This window comes from Ixodes scapularis, unplaced genomic scaffold, assembly GCF_016920785.2.
Source record: "Ixodes scapularis isolate PalLabHiFi unplaced genomic scaffold, ASM1692078v2 PGA_scaffold12__126_contigs__length_90152505, whole genome shotgun sequence".
NCBI lineage: Eukaryota > Metazoa > Arthropoda > Arachnida > Ixodida > Ixodidae > Ixodes > Ixodes scapularis.
In genome coordinates, this window is record NW_024609838.1 from 58,409,820 (window position 1) to 58,417,676 (window position 7,857).

Consider the following 7,857-nt stretch of genomic DNA (forward strand, 5'->3'; position numbering starts at 1 on the left):
TCTATAAATAAAATGAGTAAATGGGCCGATAAATATAGGTTTAGATTTTCTCCTGAAAAGAGAGTATGGGTGCCCTTTTCACTGCGGCGTGGCTTCTCACTTGAGCCCAGTTTACAACTCAATAGTATATCTGTACCTGTAAAGCAAGAGCACAAATTTTTAGGAGCTTTTTAACAAGAAACTTACGTTTTTGGCCCTTATCAAGGAACTAAAGAAGAAGTGCCTGCAAGCGTCTAATATCCTAAAAGTACTTTCCCACGTGTCTTGGGGGTCTGACAGGCGATGTCTCATCCGATTATAGAATGCCCTGGTTTGTTCCCGTCTGGACTACGGTGCAATTGTGTATGAATCAGCACGGGAATCTGTTTTAAAAATGCTAGATCCTCTCCATCATCTTGGCCTTCGACTTGCTACAGGAGCTTTTCGGACTTCGCCTAGAAGAGCTTGTATGCAGATGCTTATGAAATTTTTTTTAGGAAAAAGGAGACAATATCTTAGCCTTTGTTATGGATACAAAGTTAAATCTGACCCTGCACATCCCGCCTTTAGCTGTGTACAGACTCTTCTCTCCTACGACTTTTTGAAAACAAGCCAAGCATTGTGCGACCATTGAGCTTTCGGCGTCAAAGTATTTCAACCTCTCTGCAGCTTACAATCGCTGAGAATAGCATGATTACAAGGGTCGAGAGCATTCCTCCCTGGAGTGCCGTAAAATTTCATGCGACTGGTCACTGGCCAAATTTCATAAGAAATCAGTCGAACCTCTCGTGATTCAGCAGGAGTTTTTATCATTGCTGGAGAAATATCAAGATTACATACAATTTTATACTGAAGGTGCCAAAACATCATCCTACGTAGGTTCTGCGGTGTTTTCACCACAGTACAAGAAAGCAAGACGTATCGATAGCATTGCAAGTATTTTTACTGCTGAGCTTTATGGTATAATGATGGCCCTTCAACATATCTTAGAGAATCATGTGATGAAAGCTATTTTGTTTGTTGACTCCCAGAGTGCCCTGCTCTCAGTTTGCTCGCTTACCGACACAAAAAACCGGCTTACACAACAAGTGCGTGTAAAGCTGCACCGTGCTCTCTTACTTGGACTCGATATTAAACTCTGCTGGGTACCGAGCCATGTAGGAATTATCGGTAATGAAAGGGCAGATGAGCTATCTGCCTCCATCAAGGATAAGATTAAAATGTCCCTTAAACTGTCATATGAAGATTTTAAGCCAGCTTTCAGAAGAAAAATTACTAAGGTATGGCAGTCAGAATGGGATAGGGAAATTGACAATAAACTACACGTTATCAAACCTTGTTTGGAGGTGTGAGAGAGCTACCATCACAAGAATCGTTTCCATGAAGTTTTGATGTCCCGATTGAGGATTGGCCACTCGCGCTTGACACATTTCCATTTGCTTTGAGGTGAAGATGCTCCACAGTGTGAGCACTGCGGCAACGTAGTGACTGTATTACACATCTTGTGGGATTGCAGGCACCTACATGAACAGCGACGGGCATGTTTTCCAGAACTTTTTAGATATCATCTCCCGTTTCACCCAGCCTTCCTTCTTGGCGATAAACTTCTAGTCCCTTTTCGACGCGTTTTAGAATTTCTTGAAGTAACTGGCTACATACACCGGTTGTAACTTTTATTCATAAATATATAATTCTCGCATTGTAGATATTTTAAAATGTTGTAGATTATGGTCAATGCGGAATCTTAAAATTCATGGACATAATAATTTTTTATACCCAGAACTTGTGTTTATATGACACACGATTCATGTTCACAGTCTTATTAAATCATCAGCTACAATAGCTCTGTTTTTTTAACCCGTGTTTCTGCAATAGTTTATGCACTTGGCGCATTTTGGCCCCGGTAGCTCTCACGCCATCAAATTCAAATAAATCAATCAAACGAATTCGTTCTAAAGAGAAAATTTTAAGTCAGTGCTAGGGAAACAAAAGTATCCACCCTGTATAATTGAAGATGCAATCAGAACAGCCAAGAAACTGAACCGAGCAGACCTATGAGCCCGCGCCCCACGCAAAGCGACACACAACGCACATATCTATATCTAACTTTTAGCATGAACTATCCTAATGTAAGTAATATCTTAAGACGACATTATAGCATTCTCGAACAAAACGAGCACCTCAAACGCGCGTTTCCATCCGCCCTGGGGTAGTCCACAGACGGTCGCGTAACCTTAAAGACGCGCTACTAAACTCACGGATAAATTCATCGCCACCACCAGATGCAGCACACAAACATGCCAGTTGCACAAACTCGCAGTTCTTGATCAAAATTAAAGGGAACTTACATGTGCCTCGTCGAATGTCGTGTACCTATTCGAGTGTACGGAATGCAAAATGCAATACATAGGGCACACTAGAACGACATTTACACTGCGCTTTAATAATCACAAATCTCACGCCATAAATCTTCCGACACTGCCTCTATTCAAGCATCTCACTCTCCCAAAACACTCGTTTGATAAATTCTCAGTGACGCTCCTAGAATCTGGATTAAATCTAATTGCGAACGTGAACAGTGTGAATGCTACCTAATTTATCGATTCAACACTTTTAAACAAGGAATGAATGAAAGCCCCGGTACTCTGACATCGATTACAATGCTAACACACTTATAGAAACAGCGATCAGGGGACATCTTTTCAGGTCCCAGACCTTATTGTTAACAGTGGTACTGTGCTTGATGCCGGATCTGGACCATCACCCTATTGAAAATTCCGGCAAAAACATCCAGTGACATTCGGCGGAAACGGGCTAATTTCCACTCATTTTCACCAGAAACCAGCGTAGTGTACCAGTTTTTTGGTGGAAACATTACCGGCCGCCACTTCCAGTGACCAGATTTCGCTGGAACCTTTACCGGAGCCACTTGCGGTTAAAATCCGGCAAAAACTTCCAGTAACATTCGGCGGGAACGAGTTAATTTCCACTCATTTTCACCAGAAACCAGCTGTCATGCATATGGCATGCACGAGGCAGCGGATTCAGCGCGCGCCGTCGCCGACGGGTTATCGTGCTTTGTGATTGTTATATTTTTGTTACCCGTGGTGTGCGCTGATTGGTGCGACGAGAAAAAGACGAAGTGACGACGAAAGGACCGAGGCTGGAGGCGGTGCGCGAGGAGAGAAAAGGAACGCGGTGCGCTGGAGCTGTTGCAAGCACGACTTCGAACCGGAATAAAACGCTTTCCCCCCAAAAGGCTGGCTCCCTGCCTTCCCGGGTCCCACGGCGCCCAAACCACAAGCCGTGACTGGCGCAGCCGACAGCGGGAGTTCAGCTAGGGAAGCTTGGGATGAGCGGCCACCTCCAACACCGCACAGACGTCGCCGAGTTCAAGTAAGCCCGGATTTTTGCCTGCCACAACCGACGGAGCGGTGGGTCCGGCATACTACACGGACGTTGCCAGTTCAAGCAAGCCAGGCTTTTCGTCTACCATATGTGACGGAGCGGCGAGTCCGGAGCACAGCACGAACGGTGCTGACAGCAAGCAAACTCGGCTTTTCGGCGGCCATGCAACCGGACGCCAGGCGAGCGCTTGGCGTGACCAGTGGGACGGACACTGCATGACGCAGCCTCAGCGCAAGAACCAACGGCGGAAAACAAGACCTCCAGTCTTCGAGAGGGACAGGAACTACTGCCTGCAATCGGTAGAATCCGGATTTCAGTGATGCACGGACCCTGAGACATTCCAGTTAGGCACTTCCGCTGCCAGTGCTTCTGACTGCCCATCGACGACGAAGAGCTGATCAACCTGAATTGGTAAGCGCATATGCTTGTCTATTTGTGTTGAGTGATCACTCGAGCCATGGCGAAGAGCTATGAGTCGAGCAAAGGGGAGGGTAAAATGCCTGATAAACTTAAGGAGCCTGATGACGCATCAGAGGATGAGGGGAGAACTGATTCTGAAGTGATGAACACTCGGTTGGAAATTGAAAAAATAAAGCTCGAACAACTACGGGCACAAATTGAGCTCCAAAAATTGCAGAAGGAAAATGGTGGTGGTGCAGATGGGGGGCTGGGATTACAACCAGAATCTGGGGTAGCCCACTATGCTGCACTCTTGACTAATGTGCTCAGCCGGATGCCCGGGGAAAAAACCTTGGTGCCTGGCTGGTTTGAGGCGGTAGAAGTTATATTTCGATCCTTTCAGGTCCCTGACGAGATAAAAACTGTTCTGATAATGCCGTATATAGCTGACAGGGTCAGGTCAGCGATCATGTGCAGTGGCATGAAGGAACTGCCATCTTACGCTCAGCTAAAAGAACGAATTTTACGTGAGCTAAGATTATCTCCAAACGAATACAAACGACTATTCACCACGGCAGGCAAATTGCGGGAAGAGTCCTGGAGCCAGTTCGCCGGCCGACTTAATAGCTACTTCAGCTATTATGTGAACAGTAGAAAAGTGGATACTTACGATGACCGGTTGCAACTAGTTGTCGCGGATAGGTTGAAGGAGTCCCTCCCTAATGAAATAAAAGCATATGTTGCCTTGAACGAAACGGGGGAGTGGCTGCGTCCCGAGGCGATAGCTAAGCTCGCTGAATGCCATCAGAAGAGTAATGCACAGAGGGTCCCAAAACCCTATCACAAGACAGACACTACTGGTGACTCTAGTCAGAGCGAGTCTGTGACGCCTCCGAAAGAGAGAGGAATACTGAGTATGTCGACGACACTCGACGCTGTTTCGCTTGTGGGGAACGGGGTCATCTGGCAAGAAATTGCCCTGAGACCAATCCTAAGCTAACGGCACGAGTAAAAAGACCTTTAGACTGCGAACACGCCGAGCAATCAATCGAGGTACATGATAAACTAGTATCGCTGACTGAACAACACGAAGTGCTTGATGAAGAACGATTTGTGCAACTCCGCTCAGGAGACAAGCGCTTGAATGCTAGGGTTGATTCGGGGGCAGACATTACAGTGGTTCGAAGGTCGATGGCCACCATTCTGGACGAGAATCAAAAAGGGAAGGTTCGGTTGAAGGGCGCTTTCGGCCACGAGGGGGAGGCCGATCTCATGTACGTCCCGTTTCGACTTGGTAGCAGGGCGTTTGATTGTGGAGTGGATACTTTACTGCTCTGTGCTGTAACCGAGCAGCTTGCCGGAGAAGTTGACGCGCTACTCACACCTGAGGATTTAGTAGCTTTAAGAGAAGTAGAACAGAAAGTGCCCTTGGTAGATCAGGTGGATCTTTCCTGTGACGCTGCAGTATTGAAGGAAGGGCTGGTGATAGAGGCACGCGTGGCGAGCACACAGTCGGAGGGTGAAAACGGGATTGTAGAGTCTGTGGACGAGCGAAGTGACGTAAACGAAATAGAATCTGAAGGTTGCCTTCAGTTTCGAACAGAGCAGAAGAACGACGAGTCGCTGAAGCCCTTGTGGCTACAGGCAAAAAAAGGGACTCATGGAATGCAAGTGGTTGATGGAATGCTGTTCCACAAAGAAAAAATAAATGGCAGAATTGTCAAGCAGCTAGTTTTACCGGAAAGCAGGCGGAAGACAGTGTTAGAAGTAGCCCACGACAAACCAGTTGGCGGGCATTTCGCTGGAAAGAAAACGCAACAGAGAATTAAGAATTCATTTTACTGGCCGAACATGCAGGAGCAGATTAGTAAATACTGCAAAGAATGCCATTACTGCCAGTTGAACGCGAGACCTAGAACCAGAGACCGTGTGCGTATTACCCCGCTAGTAAGACCAGATGTTCCATTCCAGACAGTTGTAATGGATTGTATTGGACCGTTAGACCCGGCGTCGTCGAGGGGGCACAAATATGCCTTGTGTCTGGTGGATGTGTGCACGAGATGGCCAGAAGTGGTTTGTATCAGATCGCTAACGGCGAAGGCAGTGTGTGACGCGCTGGTTGAAATATTCGCGCGAATGGAAGAGCCAGAAACAGACTCGTCCGACCAGGGCACAAACTTCACGGCCGAGCTCACACAGGAGTTGCTGCGTAGGTTGGAGTCGTCACCCAGGTTCTCTACACCAGAACACCCAGAGAGCAATGGGCTAGTTGCGCGATGGAATGGTACGCTGAAGCGGATGTTGAGGCAAGTGATAGCGGAACATGGGCGGGGCTGGGATCGCCTAGTTCCTTGTCTACTTTGGGCCTACCGCGAAGTCCCGAATGAAACTACGGGGATGTCGCCATTTGAACTCATGTATGGACGTGCGCCGAATGGTCACTGTCCATCCTAAAAAAATCGTGGACTGGTGATTGGACGCCCCCGTCCACGCTCGTTGAGTCGGCGGACAGATATCTGGTTAGATTAAGAAAACAAATGGCCGACATGACGCGAGTAGTAAAGGAACAGGCAGAGCACAAACAGAGGTCGTACGCCACGCGTTACAATCTCCGTGCGAAAGAGAAGGCCTTTTGTAGGGGCGATCTAGTGCTACTAAGGGACACGAGTGGTAAAAAGATAAACTTTCTTTGGTTGGGACCAGCGAAAATACTAGAGGTTAGGAGGAAGAACAGCTACGTAGTCGAGATGCCCGACGGTGGCCGTAAGTGGATCCACGCCAACAAACTTAGGCCATATGTGGCACGCGTTGACGCTGTTAATGTTATCTTTGATGATCCGGACTTCGGTGCGGTGGAGGAACTCCCCACAGACGGGAGGGGAGCAGGTGAACCTGAATCACAGAAAACCGCGGAGGAAAAAGAGATGTACAGCATGGTACAGCAGTTTGTACATGTCTTCTCTAAGCACCCAGGAAAGTGTGCAAAAGGACTGCACAAAATAAGACTCGTTGAAGGTTCGCAACAAAAGAAGAGATATGCTTATAGGGTGCCGATAAAAATGAGAGCTGAGGTTGAAAGGCAGATAGAACAGCTTCTAGAATGGGGTATGATCTATCCAGTTGAATCAGAGTTTGCTCATCCGGTAGTGTGTGTAGCGAAGAAGGATGGGAGTGTGAGATTGTGCATTGATTATAGGTAATTAAACGCGATCACTGAAGTCGATGCCTTTCCAATGAATAATGCTACCGAAATGATCTGGATGGTCGCGAAGGCGTCGTACATAACAGTACTAGACCTAACCCGTGGGTATTGGCAAATACCAGTCGAAGAACGGTCTCAGAAGTTTACGGCATTCGTAACCAATCGTGGGCAGTACGCATGGAAAGTTATGCCCTATGGGTTGAAAAATTCGGCGGCAACTTTTCAGCGCGTGATGAATGAAGTGTTGCGACCGCACAGAGAATATGCAGGCGCATATATCGATGACATTGCAATATATTCTTCTAAGTAGGAAGACCACCTTTTGCATGTAAAAAGCGTTCTCGAAACCTTAAAGGGCCCCTGAAAAGAAAAAGAAAGTTTTTCTTAAAACAGTCTGGTTGGGCCACACATGTCAAAAAATGAATTTTACGCGAAAAAAAAAATTTTTAGAGCAATATTGACGGCGAGAGATTTATTTGAAAATTTGCGCGCAAATTCCTGGTCATTCAGCTCGGCTTCTCATTGGTAACCATGGTCATTCAAATCGGCTTCTCATTGGCCAATAGAATGAGTGACAGCTTAGATGTTGGTTCTAAAATCTTCGTGACCTCTTGAAATTGCCTTTTGAATTACATATTTTTAGGTTTAAGAAACAATCCATCGAATGAATGTCGCAATTGTTTACAAACGTTTTACAAAATCGTAAGTTCCGTTCGGATACTACAACAAAACAACAAACAAAAGCTTCGCCATTTTGTTTTCTGTCGTGGTCGCCGTCTTCGCGTTTCGCGTTCTGAAGAGGGCTTGTTGCTTGTGTTAGTTAGTCAGTCATAGTAAGTACTTGGGAAGTGGCGCGGGGTGACAGGTTT